Raw genomic sequence first — 18,703 nt, 5'->3', positions numbered from 1 at the left:
TCCGTCAATATTTCTGAAAAATAACAGAGAAGGAGAAACAAATAAGATTTTAACAAAAAATGTGAGATGATATTTTTTTTTTGAACATTATTATTATTTTTTTTTTTTTTTTTGAACGCGGATATCTCAGAAACTATGCGTCTTTCACTAATAATGTATATGATCAAAGTTGTAGCAAATTTAATAAGCTTTAACTTTTACATTGAACAATTTAAGCTACAACACGCCGTTTTCAAGTTATAAGCAAAAAACAGCAAATTGGGGTATTTACTCCTCCCACCACCAGAGAGCGGCAGGGTGATTTTATTCTCACCTATCATATATTCATTAGGGGACCCTCCCCGACACATTTTTGAAAAAATTGGGAATACATAGATTTGTTCCTCTATTTTTCCTTATTTGGACTTATTTGCTTGAACTATCTAATATCTATAATGATTCTGAATTGCACCTAATTGTTTATTTGTTTAAGCGTGTTTTTAATATATTCTATCCACTCTCGCACGAGGATTTAGTATGAGATCTGTATTAATTGCACTTGTGTTGTCAAAATATTATGGATACCTATATAGTTTCCTAAGTCTTCCAATATGTACTAAATGAAATTTACATGAAATTGCATGAATAAGGAAAACATTAATAAAGACCAAATATATTATGCATTTAGCGTAAAAGTATTAATACAATTATTTATCATTTTTATTTGGCCAATCTTAATTATTACATTGTCTTCTTACAGTTACTTTAAGAAGTTTGCCTAAATTAGTTATGTTTATCCTAATGTATAACAAAAAATCTGTGTTTACAATATTTCTTACTAGAACAATGCTGCACTATAAGGTGTATAATAGCTGATAGTGTTATTAAACAATCTCATTGCTTACGTTTTATTTCTGCAGACGAATTAATCAAAATCTTTATAATTTATTTCCTCTAACACTGTTTCTGATAATACCTTTAGTTATAATGCAGCAGACAACATACACCTAACTCAGTATAGAGTAAACAGTTTCCAGGTAAACATTGTTCGAAACTTGATAGTTCTACACGTGGTGTAATTGTTATATCAACATTTCATGTCTGTTTAGTCATAGTTGTGATTCTGTTTCAGTTATATTTAACCTGAATATGAATCAACGTAGTGTTCACATGAGGAATAATACACTAATATTAGTGCAGTAGAAATAACTGAAAATATAGCTTAAGGCGGAACTAATTGCAACAGAAATGATTCTTGCTGTGAATGGTAGGTAGTATGCTTCTAATCAACATACTAAAAGTATACATCCGTACTGTGGCGCAAAATACGTTTTTTTGGCCGCCATCTTGAAAAAAATGTCAAAATTTGAATATTCTTAAAAATAACTTTTTGGGTATCAAATTATAGGAAATTTAATGCTGAAAAATATTATAATTGTGGTTATAAGCACTATTTAGAAATACGATCGTAGTACAAAATACCCCTGCCGCAGCAAAGCTGCAGACTAAACGAATTTCCATTTGTCTTAATTGATTTTCAAATAAATCTAGTAATTCAGTTTTAAAAATCTTTGTACAACTAAATCTAGAGTTCTACAAGACCAATTTTATTGCCCAATGGGTCGTTGGAAAGCTTAATTCGTGTAGATTTTCAAATAATTATGAAAGTTTGATTTTTTAAAGATTTGCTAGGTGGAACCAAGATTTGTTGAGGTTGCAAGCATGATCTTTTGACTATAAATCGATGATAAATAACTCCATTTTTAAACAATATAGGTTGTTTGGGATTTAGCAGTGTGCTTTAGGTAGATCCGATCTTAATAATCAATAATTCCAATGGAAGCTGGTTTTCACTGAAGGTTTTTAGATAAAAACCATATAGGATATTTTAACTGCTAGAATACATTTTTAATTGAAGTAAAAAATTAAAATATCCAATTTAATTTTTTTCGTAGAGTAATACATTTGATGGATTAATGATGATGCTTGATGACAAATATGTCCTTGCATAGCTTTGACACCAAAATTATGAAAATCGATCGGAGAGAAGAGCCAAACGAACTCGAAAAAAACAAATTTATCTCCCGTAAGTAATGTACAGGGAGACAGTTTGTGCATGTCTCGAAATATACGTCAAAATGAGTGCTGATGCTTGATGGCAAATCTATGGTGCGTCCATACCTTTAGCTTTAAGCCGGATTTACACTATGTAGCAAAACCTGCTATATAACTTTTGCTATATACCATTGCTATATACTTTTTGCTGTATGAAAAATTTACAAACAATTTTAGTGATTCTGGTGCTCGTGCTATATGTTATATATAGCACAACCTCATTCGCATTCCGTATCGAAATGTGCGCTGAAGAGACATTGTTTGTGGCAGCTATCGTGGTGATCTTGGAAGTCAGAGAGAGATACAGACAGGAGCGAAGATTTTAGCAAGTTTTAGGTTTGACCGCTTCTTGCTTCGAGAAATAAGTACAGTGTAGCAGATTCATTACGGGACCTTAATGACTATGAATACCCTGACAATCCATAATTAAAACGCTAAATAAGGCGACAGTAACTTCAAAAACGTTTTACGTATGATCACAACGCCGATTGTCCACGGAACGTTTCAATTAAGTTTATAGTATCAATAGCCCCGATATTAACATCCCGATCCTAGGCACTGCCACTTTCCGTTTCCAGTCCATCCATTGTAAACAAAGATCGCTGAGCAAAACCGTTCAGTGCTACATATAGCAGATGCTAGACGAAAAATATATGTATATCATTGCTACATATGGCAATGTTAGATGTAGCACGTATTTCTTTTGATATTTACCGACTCCCGATGGATAGCACAATTATTGCCATATATAGCAGGATCTGCTACGTATAGCAGTGTTATATAGCACTTTTGTAAAGTTACTTTTTCTACATCTAGCAAATGTTATATAACATTGCTAGATGTTACACAAATCTGCAATGTAGCAGGTTTAACTACATAGTGTAAACCCGGCTTAAGGCCAAAATTATAAAATCGGCCTTGTAGAAGAGCTAACCCGACTCGGAAATGAAAAACCAATTATTTTTATAGATGGCAATAATTGATTTACCAGTATGCATAATCTAACCATACGAAAAATGAGTTGATAATTTAACAGCTTATTGTTATATTGTTATTTAATTAAATTTTCTTTGATTAAATATTGTTGTTAACAATTTGCATTTGTGTTTAAAGTGTGTTTCTTATGTTAAGTGTGTGATTGTAATGTTATGAGCTTAATATGTACCAAATATTAGTGAGTAAAGTGGTGTATGGATTTCATAACCATTATTTTACTAGAGACCGTTGCATTACTTTAACCACAATGGGCTCTGTTGCTAGTCTATTATATAAATAACATTAGGTTTAACGAAACGAGTACCAAGGTTTGCTGCTACAATGAAACCGATTAAGTGTGTTTTTAGTAAAATATTAATTGTTTAGTTTAAAATAAATAAATCTTCAAAGTTTTATCAAAATATATCCATAAACAAGGAAACTACAACTTTTTACCATATTCTCCATAAGAATAACATGGGGATTTTAAATTTCCAATTTTTTGAATTTTCCCCGTTACCAATACTCGTACAAAACCCCTTTGATATACTTAACTATTTGTTTTTTAAGCTCTTTAATAAGGTCTAGAGAGAAATTGGGAAATTTTACGTTTTAAGGGTCAAAAATGAAAAAACGAATTTTAAAAGTATAAAATAACTTATAAATAAAAAACTTTTCAAACACCACGTTTTTAAACGCATCTTTTTTCGCCCATAGTGCATCACCGTTTACAGTATACAGGGTGTCCGGTCATAAGTGTTAAATAAAATTTTGCATTAAACTACATGGTAATGGTGACAGAATGTCGCAAATTTGAGGTTCCCAACTTCAACAGTTAGAGAATAACAAATAAATTAAGATTTTTCAAAAATTATTGTAGTTGTTATGAAAAAGGTTACTTTACTCTGTTAAAAATTCACTTACTGTCAATTTCAATGTCATTTTCAGAATCTTCACAAAATTTTAAATAGATATAACACATAATCGTTGGGGTACGGAAAAATATTCTATTTAAAATTCTTCGTTAAACAAATTATTTTTATATCGACGAAAATGTAAATAACATTCAGCAATTTATATCTCGGTTGTTGAGTTCCGCTGAGTTGATCAATTATGACTAAAAACTTCCTTATTTAAAGGACTTTACAACGGTGTATATTGTTTTTACCGTATTTAAATTTCCTAATGTAATTCGATCATTATTATGAAAAAACATGGTAGGGCGAAGAAAATCTATTGTGAAGAATAATACATTTAAGTGCAGGCAACAAACAATTTGTATTTTTTCTCGCATGCAACGCTTTGTTTATAACTACCAAGCTAAGAAAAGAAACATAGTAGTAAAATGTGTTTGTGATAAAGTTACGGTTATCGTATATTTTTCATATAAGATTTAAATTATCTCCCGGAATTTCTAGTTTGTTGAATGGATTTAGTCAATAGATTCAGGTATTTTACTGATAACAATACTTTATCCAAGCGATAAGAAAACAAAGCGAACCAGTAGTCATATCTTAAAAAGATCTATCAGTCACATGTGGACAGTTGGCCCTAATCGGTCAACTATGTCTTTTTCGATTCGGGAGTATGTTGAAATGCATTTTATTTATGGTTTGTGTAACGGCAATGCGTCGGCTGCTCAGAGAGAGTACCAGAATCGGTATCCTGATCGCACCACCCCCAGTACTCAGGTGTTTACTAGAGTGCATCAACGTTTGCTGGAAACAGGATCGGCTGAGAAGAAGAAGAAAGAAGTAGGACCTGTGCATGATGTTGCAGCTGAAGAGGGTGTAATTCAGAGAGTTATGGATAATCCTACTACTAGTGTTAGACAGCTTGCCCTTGAAACTAGTATGTCCCGGTGGAAAGTACATAAAGTGTTTAAGGACAATAACTTCCATCCGTATCAATTTACAAAGGTCCAAGGATTGGAGCCTTGGACAAAGTATGTCATTGATTTGTTTAATGTGTTAACTATCCTTTCATATTAAAATTAAAGTGTGTATTGTGTTTTTTACTAATGTATTGTGTTTTTTAATTACAAATTTTCCAAAAGTCTTAAAAAAAAACTCTTTAGTTTGATGGAAGTGTAGTCTGGTCAATCATAAATTATACACACCATCATCATCAGTGGTCAGCTCATAAATAGTAAGTAAAATTTTATTATTTTTACAATATCTGTTTTGGCTTGACCGTGATTTTTCACAATAGTGCGTAAAATTCACCACGGATTTGACAGTAGGTAAAAGTTGTAATACATCATTGTAAAGCCCTTTAAATAAGGAAGTTTTTAGTCATATTTGATAACCTCGCCCGAACTCAACAACCGAGAAATAAATTGCTGAATGTTATTTACATTTTCGTCGATATAAAAATAATTTGTTTAACGAAGAATTTTAAATAGAATATTTTTCCGTATCCCAACGATTATGTGTTATATCTATTTAAAATTTTGTGAGGATTCTGAATATGACATTGAAATTGACAGTAAGTGAATTTTTAACGGAGTATTATAACCTTTTTCATAACAACTACAATAATTTTTGAAAAATCTTAATTTATTTGTTATTCTCTAACTGTTGAAGTTGGGAACCTCAAATTTGCGATATTCTGTCACCATTACCATGTAGTTTAATGCAAAATTTTATTTAACACTTATGACCGGACACCCTGTATTTTAAATTCAACCATTATATTCTTTTCCAGCATGAAATGTTCTATAATTTGATACCAAACCAGATTTTTTAACAATAATTTAAAATTTTACACTTTTTTAAATGGCGACCTAAAAACCGTATTTTGCGTAACAGTACAAATGTATATTTTTAGTATGTTTTTTAAAAGTGTATTACCTACCATTTCTAACTGGAATAATTTCTGTTGCAATTAGTTCCACCTCAAACCCTATTTCTACTGCACTATATGACATGAAGTTGAACAAGACGTTATTTAACATCAGAGTGCTAACGTTATTCCCCATCAAAGGAGTGTTGTTTATTTAACTTACGGTGATATAATTATTTTATTGAGGGGTTTCAATTTAACTCATGAAGTTCCGGTGTCTAAGTTATGAAATTCGTATACAGCTTATTTAATAAGACGAATGGATCTACAAATATATTTCGTAATTTGTGATTGACAATTTAGGACACTCTTAACCATGAAACATATTAAAATCTATATTATGATATTTGTATAATTTTTCTTCTATCCGGAAATTCACTAAATGCGCATAATCCAGTATTTGTTTTCCACCACTAATCTATGTTATCCTCTCATAACAGTGTATCAATGTAGAGCTCTGCTACAGTTAATCCTGGTGTGGATCAGTCGGATAGATTGTGTTGTGATGTAATGCTATTATAAGTAATCAATTTTAGTAGTACAAATATATAAATTGTATTAACTATGTTACATTGTATACCTCCAACAACAATAAGTTTTAAGAAAAACAATTGGATGTGTTCTAGATTACTTGAAATCAAATAAAAATGTATGAACGATATAATTATAATAATTAACTTTGTCACAACAAAGTCAAATATCTCTAATCCAATGATATTTCAACTGTGTTTTGGATTCAAGCTATCCCTTCTGGTGATGTTCACAAAGGGCTATAATTCGCTATAAGATCCGTTTCGAAAGATTTACTTTGCCTAGGGTTTCAGCCTATAGTCGAACGACTTATCTTACCATGACTTACAACTTTCCACTTGAAGAGAATGCCGTTATGCAAATTTAATTAAGTTTGTTGCTTACAGGATAACTTTGTGCCATTTGATGTTGTTTTATTGGAGGTTAAGGCTTGTATTGCCCAGTTTGGAGAAGTGTCCAATGATAGAAGCCAGTACTCTAACAGACTATTGTCAGATCCTGCAAGATGGCTAGGTTGTGGACAGTTAAGATTTGATCATACTCTCAAGTATCTTTTTACGGCATTTCTCAAGGAAACATTTGTCTAGCACTGGTTGCAAAAAACGAAGATTACATGTTAACGTCCCACTATTTTCAACAACCATTTAGCATACAACTTGTCATAGCTCTCACCTAAAATGTGTTACTGGTTCTACTCCATTCGATATCGATTTGACCTAGAAGCAATTTGTCAATGGCCTATCAATCAATATAGTCATTACAGTAACTCGAATTTGTGGTTTAGACCGCTTTCTAACAAGTAAAGTCAAAAAAAATAATAGAAGCATGGATAAACACGAAATAATTGTTTGTTTGTTTGTGTAAGGGTCTTCAATTTTGCATCCCCTCCGAATAAATATACAAAGCGAAACTAAACAGTTTCATAATTTGTTTACACATTAAAAATAAAATTAGATCTGTAAACATAGGGAATTTCCAAAAAAATTTTTTTATCATTAATATAAAATTAATACGACTTATTTGAAAAAAGAACCATGCAAGAAACTGATCATAACAGTTTGGTATAGATACTTTGGTAATTATGTTTAGCTATTTACTTAGAATTATAAATTGGATCCACCTTTCAAAATTGTCTAAAAAGAGAAAAGTCCAAGGTCATAAAGAAATATAAAATATATCTTAAAAATTTAAATTTTTTCAAGTCATTACTCCAAACATAAATGAGCGTAAAATCTTGTGCTGGTCTGTTAAGTGGTGTGTGAACCAAGAGATCAAACTTTCACGCCGGAGGCGTCTAACAGTTTGGTTTGAATATCACGGACACTGTATAACACTTTGATTCAACTACTCAAGTTGTGTTTGATTTATCCCCAGTGGCTATACTACTAACTCAGTAGTATTCTGTGTACCAAACCATGCCTTTGATTACCAGTTAGCTTTGACGTGTAGTTTTCTTCTTTTTTCCACCTTCAAATCCTATGACGCTAGTTCTAGCCCGGAACTGTTATACACATTACTTCAGGCTAGTACTAGTAAGTTGCGGCATTATCACATGGATAAAATGCATTGGTGATTGGCGGGATTTGAACCCAAGGCTTTGAGCACAGAAGCCCTGCGCTCTACCACTAGACCAGCTCGCTCCCATCAAGTGTAGTAAGTTTATCTAAAGTATAAATACACAATAATTTGTTATGCTGTCTTAGTCATTAATGTTATAACATTGAAAAGTTAGATTAACTGTCTGTCACAAACACGAGTTTTTTAGATACCAGTTTCATTTCAATTTATTATAAATTGAAATGGGGACAACACATATGTGCGTATTTTAACCCAAATATAAGTGAAGTATGAGTGTTGAATGTTGTGAGATGATCTGTGTAGCTTTTGTTACTGATGAAGACGTTTCAGGCTGGGATACAGTATTAGACTGGGTAGTATTAGGCAGTATTTGATAGACAGAATTAGGCAGTATTAAGGCTGGGATCATTTATTTAAATCCTAATGATCAGGTACAGCTGGGTCCAGTTTTGAACCATCAAAAAAGCTACTAGCTTTTACTAGTTTTTTTTTTTTTTTGTTTTTTTTTTTTAGCTTTTGTTTGTTTGTAAAGTATTGTAAATAGTGTAAATATTATTTTTAGTTCATCCTTGACACAGTCTATCCAGAAATTCTGGTCAACGACGTTGCAGCAGGTATTAAAGGTATTAAAGGGGTTTTTTTCAAAATTGGTTTACAGAGTATAACACAATATGCCTTTACCCAAGTTGTGTAGAACTTTACAAACGATTATTCAAAAGGAGAAAAATCTTTATAATCATTACAATAATAATTATTTTTTTTCTTTTTTTTCTAACTACTACACCATTTATAATGTAAGCATATGTATGTTGTTTTTTATGGTATACAATTTTTTTTTCCAAAGAAGGAGAACTTGTTAGGGTTAATAGAGGCTAAACCAAGATGATTACAAGCGCAGCTATAAACTGTTCTGCTCCATGAATTCTGTTCCATTGTTCCATTTCTATTTGATCCAAGAAAGATTATACTGGCTTGTCCTATATTTTCAATTGTTACAACACCACTCCTTTGAAGCAAAAATAACATACAGTCAAAATAATACATGTTTTACTTCATAAATTATTAAGTCGATTCAAATTATGACTGATGTAGAATCATTAACAGACGGTTCTCTACAGGTAAATTTACGGTTGTAATTCATATAGTCAAATAAAACATACAAATAAAACTTATGTCACTGTGTTTGGTATGTCATTTTTCCAATAATGAAATTTGTTTTATGTATATGACATTTTGCATTTATCACGCCAATAATTACGATCAAACCTTTCTATTTTTAACCCATTGTCTGAGAGTAATTATCATTCCGTTTAGAAAAATATTATTACTTGTTACAGCAGTTCTCCATCGCTATACCTTTATCTTGAAACAATCACACCACACTGGTAGTTTGGCAAACCTTGCATCCAATATTTCCTTAACATTCCATAAGTATGTAGCAAGTAATTGTACATAACTGTATCCATTTGAAAAAAAAAACACAAGCATTTTATAAAAGTTATATTTTTAACATAGAAAATACAAAATTATAACTTAATTTATAAAATACACATAACCTTAGGAGGCTAATATTTATGCTAATTATTTTTATTACTTTGTTAGACTGGCTAACATTGTTCATTGTTTTCATTGTTTCACCTGAATGAGAAAAACCACTCTTAGACAATGGTTATGGCCTTACTTTTTTCGGCATATAACACTAAAAGATTGTTAATATTTTGAACTCCGCATAACATTACACTTATCAAATTCAAATTACTGCTAAACCATTAGTAATAAATTTACTAACTCATTGGTAGTAAATATAAACTGTATTATGATACTTACCGTTTTGATTGTAAAGAATATGTCTTCTTCTTATCTCAATTTTTCCTTTAGCAATAGCTTCCATCCATTTTAAATGAAAGCACATAAACAAAACTGATATAAAAACAGTAATAAAAGTTACATGTATAAAATAAATGGCAATTAAATAGTCATTTTCAACCACGGCTTGAAGTTCTAAAAACTTTTTAGAATACAGACGGAAGCCATTCGAGGAATTTTATAATTTGCTTGGAAAGGAAGTTAATCCGATACGAAAACTTTTCGTTTTAGCTCTCAAAGCTTTATTGTTTTTCAAACTTTCCCAGGTATGAAATCCTAACTGATACAGTTAGTGATGAAACAAGACTTGGGCATGTTTTCTATCATCCCAAAGATTACCAGTTAATAAGCGGAATATATATATAAATATAAAATTAAGTATTTATAGCTGTCAATACTAGAAGGTATGAATGTGATTTAATCATTTGCCTTTTGAAGGAGATTAGTAAGATTATTGCTCTATAGGGTTTTATTTCTGTTAATGTATTTCACCTATACTTAATATTATATTCATAAGCTGTCGAAATAAAAACTTGCTGAATGGTAAAGTAATACATGATATATGATTATATTGTAAGATTACTCTCTTGCAACTTAACATAATGTAACATGCTAACAATAATCATCATCTCTAAATTATAAACTTTTCCTACAGTCACCCGACAAAGTGGGCTTCCTTGCACTGATTTTAGTACAGAAAGCTGGTAATAGCTGCATTTACTTACTTTGTCACACACTTTTTACTTAGTCGCACACCAGTATTTCAACCACACAACACAAAACAGTGTGCTTTTACTATGCACGTAATCCGTTTAAGCTTGGAAATAGATTGGCAACACAAAGATAGTACCACTACAATCAGCTGGTGTAGCGTTTCCCATTTCGTTCAATGTTTGAATTTAACCTAACCTAAAAACGTGTTGTACAGTGTTTGAAAGTCTAATTTTTATATGCTTTATAGTAACTGTAGAAAAAATATAATGTGTAATACGAGTGCAAACTGCCTTTGCCCACTAGTTACACAAATAAGTAATATATATAATTTAGTTATGATAATTATTTATAACCCTAAACACATGTTATCCGCTAGAAAACTGCAATAATTAGTTCTTACTTTCAGTGAATATTATAGTAGCAACTTCCGTCATAAAGCCAATGCCAATGGTAGAGGAGGGAAAGATAAACAAGAATAACAGTAAGATGGAGTGGAAACAGCTCTCGAAATGGGAACAGGAACTGTTAGGTTCACCATTGACTTTCAGTGGCTTTAATCCTAATACTCGTATACTATTCTACTAATACAGGCATATTTTTCCATAGTAGATTTAAATGTATAGAATGCTTTTTATGATCCTAATCTTTTCATTTAGATTATTGGAATAGCCTCGTAGTAGATAGAAGAATGTCATTTAACGGGTTATAGTATTTTGTTTAAAAAAAATTTAAGTACTGTAATATGATGTATAAATAGTTTATATATTTTTTAAATCAAAGTAAATTCCTTATATTTTATAAATTAAAATTTTGTATTAAATATCGTATAGTTCTGAGAATAGTCAATGAAACAATTTTGAAATTCAATCTACAAAGATATCGAGTAAAGGTTAGGTTCAATTAACAATTATAAGATACTTTTAAAATAACTTTTAATATTAAGTTAACAACTTAAGTAATGCAATTAAATAAATCAGTCATTTATTACAATAACTGCATTAAAAAGTCAACTTTTATAACATTTTACTGGATGAAATTAGTTGCTATTTTCTAATACATGTTCTTTACAGTATAATACATTCAATCTCATCAAAAGCATTGTTTTTTTAGCTAATAGACAAACTGGTAATATGTATAGAATTTATACGTTAAAATAAAAGTATGTTTTGCATCAAAATTGTAATTTTAGAACCAAGTCTTTGGTCGCCTACAGCAGAGAAGTTTAATCTCTGTGGTTTATCCACCACTTAATTTAGCGGCCTGTTCCTCATTTATGGATAAAAGTTATATCGTTGAACTTTGAGCTTAATTTAATTTTTAAAAATATACTTAAATGAAGTTCTAATCCCCTGATTTATTTTGCTGTAATAGTTTGACAACAATGTTTTTTATAACAAAGATCAATTTTTTTTTAATTCAAATAGTAGGCCTACCTTTTAAGTGGAAACTCAATATTTGAAGTCTATTTTCCACCTTATGTAGCAAGTTTTGGTTAGGTTGTAAAGAAAATGTATTTATATTATCTTTGAAAAAAAATCTAAATTTTTGGTTCTAAATGTCTCAAATAGTAAACATTGAGAGCTTTACGTTGTAGTTGTTAAGTTATAACGAAAAATTGTGGAAAATAGCGAGTTTCGATTTTTGTAGCAAATGTCAACCCCATTGAATGATGATCGTATATAATTTAGACAATTCTATTAACTTTGTAGGTATGGGCTATGATTCAAGTTTAAACTATAGCTATACTTTCTGTAACAAGTTTTTTGTTGTTTAAGTAGTTGCAATACTTATCAACTACTTCAATCAATTCAATCAATCAATACTTATTGATTATAGTACACTGTTAATAACAGAAAAATCTTAATGGAAAAATAATTATAAACGTACAGTAAAAAACATAATTTTATGTACAACCAATTAAACATAAGGCTTTGTAAAGCATATTTATAAAATCTCATGTATAATTGTGATTTACTCGTTTATTCCGTTCACTGTGTAGTGGAAAAAAGCCACAATAAATTAAGGACAATAGTACAATTCAATGTTACACTTCACCTCATCATAAATACACCATTGTTTATAATTCCATTGTCTGCCTCAGAATCATTGTCTAAACATTCAAGAGCTCTACTTACCTGTTTTATTTATAGCCAAAATAGTATTAATTTTTTGCTAAAGTAATTTTACTACCTGGATCTGTACGCAGCAGTGTTCATTTTATGAAAATAATCATATTAAAACTGTGTTAAAAGATAATTTTTCGTTGACCCTAAATATAGAATACGTATTTATATTTAAATCTTTTTATATAATCTCTTTCATGGATATATTTCAATGCACTTGTTATTCCACCATAACAGTATTAATACTGTAGGAAGTTTTTTTTTGTGCTAAGACGCTAGAAACGAGCGGGATTTGAACCCGGGACCTCAGCGACCGAAGTACCACGCTCTAACCACTAGACCAGCTCGCTCCCTCATACTCTAGGACGTAGTAAAAACTACGTTTCCTAGATCAAATGTTTAGTATTTGAATTTATTTATTAATTTATTTTACCTTCCAACGATCAAGACAATTTACAATAAATATTAACTTGAATTAATGACTTATTCCAACTTAAATAGTGAATACAAAAATATTTTTTTTTCTTGAAAATGACATGCAATGCAAATAAATTAAATTGAGAAGTAACAAAATAGGTAAACAACGGGCTTAACTAAAATATCTACAAAAATGAGCTCATTTGATATCAGGTACAAAACATATTAGAATAGAAATTTCCTATAACAAATCAATAATTAACGACCAATGAAACATGAACAATAAACTAGAAGTATAAATAAATATATAAATTATCAACAACAATAAAGATAACAAGATGGTGGATGTTAAACTATGATGAGCGGTAGAAGTCTGCCTGAACCCTCTTCCAGATTGTAGTCCATTAAATTGTCGAAACTGGAACAGAAGATATTCCCATTGCGAAGCTAGGTGTCCATGGTAGTGATATCCAATTCCATAGTGTCTCCTTCCGAACATGTCTTGGGATCTTGTTCCAGATGGAATACTGTGTCTAATTCTGACAGCAAAGCAGGACAGTCAATAAGCCCATTTTGAATTACACTACTAGACTGGTACAATTTTGTATTATTCTTATGGCAATGGTTAATAAAGTTCTTGCAACACAGCCATTGAATGGTTAAGTAAATGTTGTCCAGTGATTTGTAACAAGCAAGCTCTAATATACATAAACTCACGACGGTATGGGTTTTAATCTGTGTGTAATGTCTCTGGCTCCATTTACAATAATATTATCAACTCTATGTTACACTTAGGCTTAATTACCATCATATTCATCATAAAGTATGTACACTAAGTGCGTCACTGCTTTCTTGACAAAACAAAGTAATTAATATTAATTTCAAAACAAAACTCACACAATCCATTCTAATTTACACTCGTATGCAGTCTTAGTTTGTTTTAGGGTTAGGTCTTTATGTATTATTTAAAGCTATTTTAGATATCAAATTAATATTTTTATAAAAGGAGCGTGTGATAATTATGTACTAATGACGTAACATTTAGTTGCAAATGTTGACAGTGTAAGATAACATGTAAGCGCCTGTCTTCCACCCGCACTGCAGTTATTTGTTTCCGTGTCCCACGATTCCACAAAATAACAACGCTAAACTTAAGCGTACATACAAAACATAAAATACAAAATTTTCTTGTAATCATTTTCAAATCAAATCATTTCAAATATATCATTCACTTTTAAAGTAAAATATTGTCGTTGAAATTAAACCTTAAATGAATATTAAATGTAATAATTAATGATCTTATCAAGAGACTCAAAAAAGTATCTTTTTAAGCGTGTTCGATTTTCAGTATAGAATTACAGAGCAGCATTACTATACAATTTATCAAAAACCACAATCAAGTATTGGAACCTTTTCTCTATCAATTGTAATAACTTAACCGAGTTTTTGACCCAGTAGCAGTTTTACCATTGTATAACACAGAATAATATTGTAAGCAAAACATGGAATTCTTTCCAAATTTTAAAACAAATACAAAAACCAACCATTTGCCGTTATTGGTATGATTTTCATTGTTGTTGAGGTAATATACTGTAAACTATCAACATGTTAAGAACTTACAAACATAAGAGTTTAGCATTTATAACATAACTTGGCATCTATAGTAAACACACACAAATAATTTTATTGATAATTTTTTTAGTTATAGACAATTATATTGACATGGTAATAGGAAAATAAATTATATTACCATAGATCAATAATTTACAGCCAATGTGATATGTTAATTTGAGTGTCACCGTTTGAAAGCCTTTGTAAGTTAATCAATCACAGCTAATTGTAAGGATTAAATTGGATAATCGTGTGTCACGTAAATGGTTGTTACGAGTATAAAGTGAATAAGCAATTTTCGACACATCTCTCACTGTTCGTATTAATGTTGTAGTAGATTGTTGTAATGTAGTAATGTACATTTTAAAACACCGACAGACTTGTTTTTAATCGCCTCCTTATCTAATATCTTAAAAATAGGAAGTAGATGTTGTTTCAGATATCTTGGTAAGACCTGAATGCATTTTTACAATTTAATAGCTTAAAAACTCGGCATTTTCGTTGTAGCCCCTTCGTTAAGCCTTTTAAAATATTTGTTAAAATGTTTTATGACTTTCATTTTTATTTTAAAGGATGAACTTTGGTATATTTTTTAGAGGTCTAATTCCACCAAAACGACATAACACCTTCTTAAGCGGTGTACCCTTATGGTCATAGGGTTTACGTAGGTTTATTCAAGGTCTCGAATATTATTTTAGTTTGTGAAACAATTTTAGGCTCAATTAATTCTGTGTTAATTGCATTTCTGCGTTCCACCTAAACGTAATTTCTCAATTAGAAAGCCTATATAAAAGGGTATCACAATTCCAATTAGTTTTTCCATGAAAGAACATTCGAACGGTTTTACTGAGTAGTTTTATTTTAATTTTTTTTATAATTTACAATTATTTAAGGCATATGTGATCAAACAAGGTAATCATGCTGGTAATTAGAATTTAATGAAACTGTTTAGCATTATTTTAGGATCTATTAACTAAATTGCAAACAGTGATAATGTTAAATCTAATTGACGATTTTACCTAGAGTAAAATGTCATAATATATAGATATGTCATAACTTATGGAGTAAAGCTATATTAATTATAAGTAGTTTTTTTATTGCAGGCTTAAAATGGAAAAAATAAGGGAACATCCATTTTATTTTATATAATTGAAAAATACAGCACGTATTTTTATAGAATACACTTCTATTTAATTCATTCTTTATTGTTTATTGAAGACTGCATTTATTACACCTAGTATATATTACACGATACACAGTAACTTAAACAATATACAGTAAAGTTTAACAATAATTATAAGTGTGTTTAGGTTATTTTGACAATTTAAAAGACGCTGTTTGTTTTTACGTATTATAACAATACCAATCATTAAAATTGTTTTTTTTTATGCAGGTAACGATTAATAAAAAAACTATATATTAATTTTCCATGAGTTTATTTCAATTCTTTTCTAACGAAACAAGTGATGGGAGTTCAAACTGATGATCATGGGTTATTTGTTTTTTAATTATCCTTGACAAAATACTTTTGTATACTAGAATAAAAATGTATTTTCAACCCACGATAAAATTGGGCACAACTGCTTATAATATAATCCATGTTATTCTAGAATAATATATACTATACACTTAGGTATTGAATTAAACACTTCTACTAACAATTAAGTTCGTCACTGATATATAAATTATTTTTAATTTTTGGTAACACATTGTAAAATAGATGTAAAACACAAAGTGCAGGAGAGGAAAATTTCCAAAATGGTCAGAGCCTTACTTTGGCAGGCTTTGACGGATGGACCAGTCTTACCAATCGTTTTTGGGCTTACATCTCTTTACTCTGCAAGCGTTCCAACCTGTTTTAAAACCCGGCTCGACACCTTCATTTTTTTTATAATGAAACCTATTAGTTACAATCATTTAGAAGATCCACAACAACAAAATCATCACCATTAGAATATATATACATCTGAGGCGAATTAGAAATGAACAAAACATTATTTCTACCAATGGACCAGTTACGCTTTTTTCTTTGATTAAAACTAACCGCTTTAGTTTTAACACTGCCAAGCTTGTATATCCTCTACATCACTAACCTTAATAGATATTTTTACTCTTGTTCATTTACAATGTTATTTTCAATATAGCTAAATCAATCCCATCTTAATCAAACCTCTATTTTAGTCAACATGTAAATACGTATTATAAACTTTAGTTGATATCATATGGGACAACCCACTGCAAGGTAAAGACGTTTGACAAAATAATCTGTTTGCTTTTGTACTTTTTTTTGACAAGCACAAAAGTTTGGCGGTAAACATATTAAAAAAAATGTAACGTTTATTATTTCTATAAATTTATTTTTATTATATCTTTATGTAAAAAAAAATTATTATCTTACACACATAATATCAAATGTTACGCAATTATATCGTTTCCAAATATCCAGTCTTTGTGTTACACTAGAAAGCCAAATCACGTAATCGTTCTAGTTTGTACGAAAACTTTGAATTTTACACTAGATCTGTGTCCTTAAAGTCCTGAAAACTTGTATTTTCAGTAGTTTGGGATTGTGGAACTATGACAGTTTATTACCGTAACACATTGACTTGATGGTTGACTTCAATATTAAAAATTATTTTTCGACACTTTTTTCACAATGGCAAATATTTTTACATGTATAATTTTGAAAACATGGTTTATATAATAAATTGTTCTTCTATATTAAATATTTGAATTGATTAATCCGAAAATTTTAATTTTAATGGGTAGTGATTTGTATTTGTTTTTATTGAAACTTAGCTGTACTGCAGTAAACATAAACTTAAATTATCTTAATACTACTTTTAACATAAAGAAAAAAAAGGATTTTTATATTTTTTTAATTAAGAGTTATGTTTCAGCTTTTGTTTATTAACAATTTGGTAAGCATTTCAGAAGTTCAAAACCATTCGTCGTGAAATACAGGTTCTGTATGCGTCAAACAAAATGTTATTTAAAGTGCTACAATCACAAAAAGTATCGTGGACCACAAAAATCCTGATATTGAGAGTGAAGTGGCTGTCTGTAGAATACAAATGAGTTTTGAGAATTGAGAAACATGTTTTCATTGCTCATACCCATATAAATACTGTAGTTTTAAAACTAGCTATTTTACACTAGAGTTCTTTCAATTAATCAACCGAATATATTTTTCTGGATTTAAATATGTGAGAGAAGCGGGTCAAATAATAACATAACAAAAATTGAATATTTACAATTTCTCCTGTCTCATAATGAATTAAATACATTATAATAATGCAATGGAAATATTTATATAATGACCATATTAATATGCTATCACATAAATGTATTAAATATTTAAATATTTGTATTGACATCGGCATTAATGGAACTTCTAATTAATTTTAAGAGAAAATGTTGTTTGGATTACTAATTGTAATAATTCACCTTTTTAAGTGTGGCAAAATTCCTGGAATGAGCTGCGAGGATTTTTCCTATTGATTTTTGGTTTAATAAAACTATCAAATTATTTAAATAAAATTTAAAAATACATTATATTTACACAAGCTGGAAACACAATGTGTATTTATTTAATTATGCTTAATATGCCTTGGAGTTTCATTACAATATGTCGAGCGGTTTCGGAGTCCATAAGGTGCATTATGTATGTATGTACATAAATACTTACATAGTTCCTTTTTTATAGATATAGATATTAATTACAGCATGCTCTTTAAGATTGACCATTGATATTATTTACAACAACTAATAATTTAATACTACTAGGATTTTTATTCATTAAAATGTAAAGCTGTGAGTATAATGCCAAGCAATAATAATTGGCGACCAATACCGCCCAATATTGACACAACGACGCCAATGGTTGGCAAAAGCAATTGTGTTTACAAATTATTATTACTATGTAATCCAATTTCTAATCAGAGAACACA

This window comes from Macrosteles quadrilineatus, unplaced genomic scaffold (assembly GCF_028750875.1).
Source record: "Macrosteles quadrilineatus isolate MER2022 unplaced genomic scaffold, UCM_ALF_1.0 Scaffold_8__2_contigs__length_117827958, whole genome shotgun sequence".
Lineage (NCBI taxonomy): Eukaryota > Metazoa > Arthropoda > Insecta > Hemiptera > Cicadellidae > Macrosteles > Macrosteles quadrilineatus.
The sequence above is the reverse complement of the archived record's forward strand: the minus strand, read 5'-3'. Positions refer to the sequence as shown.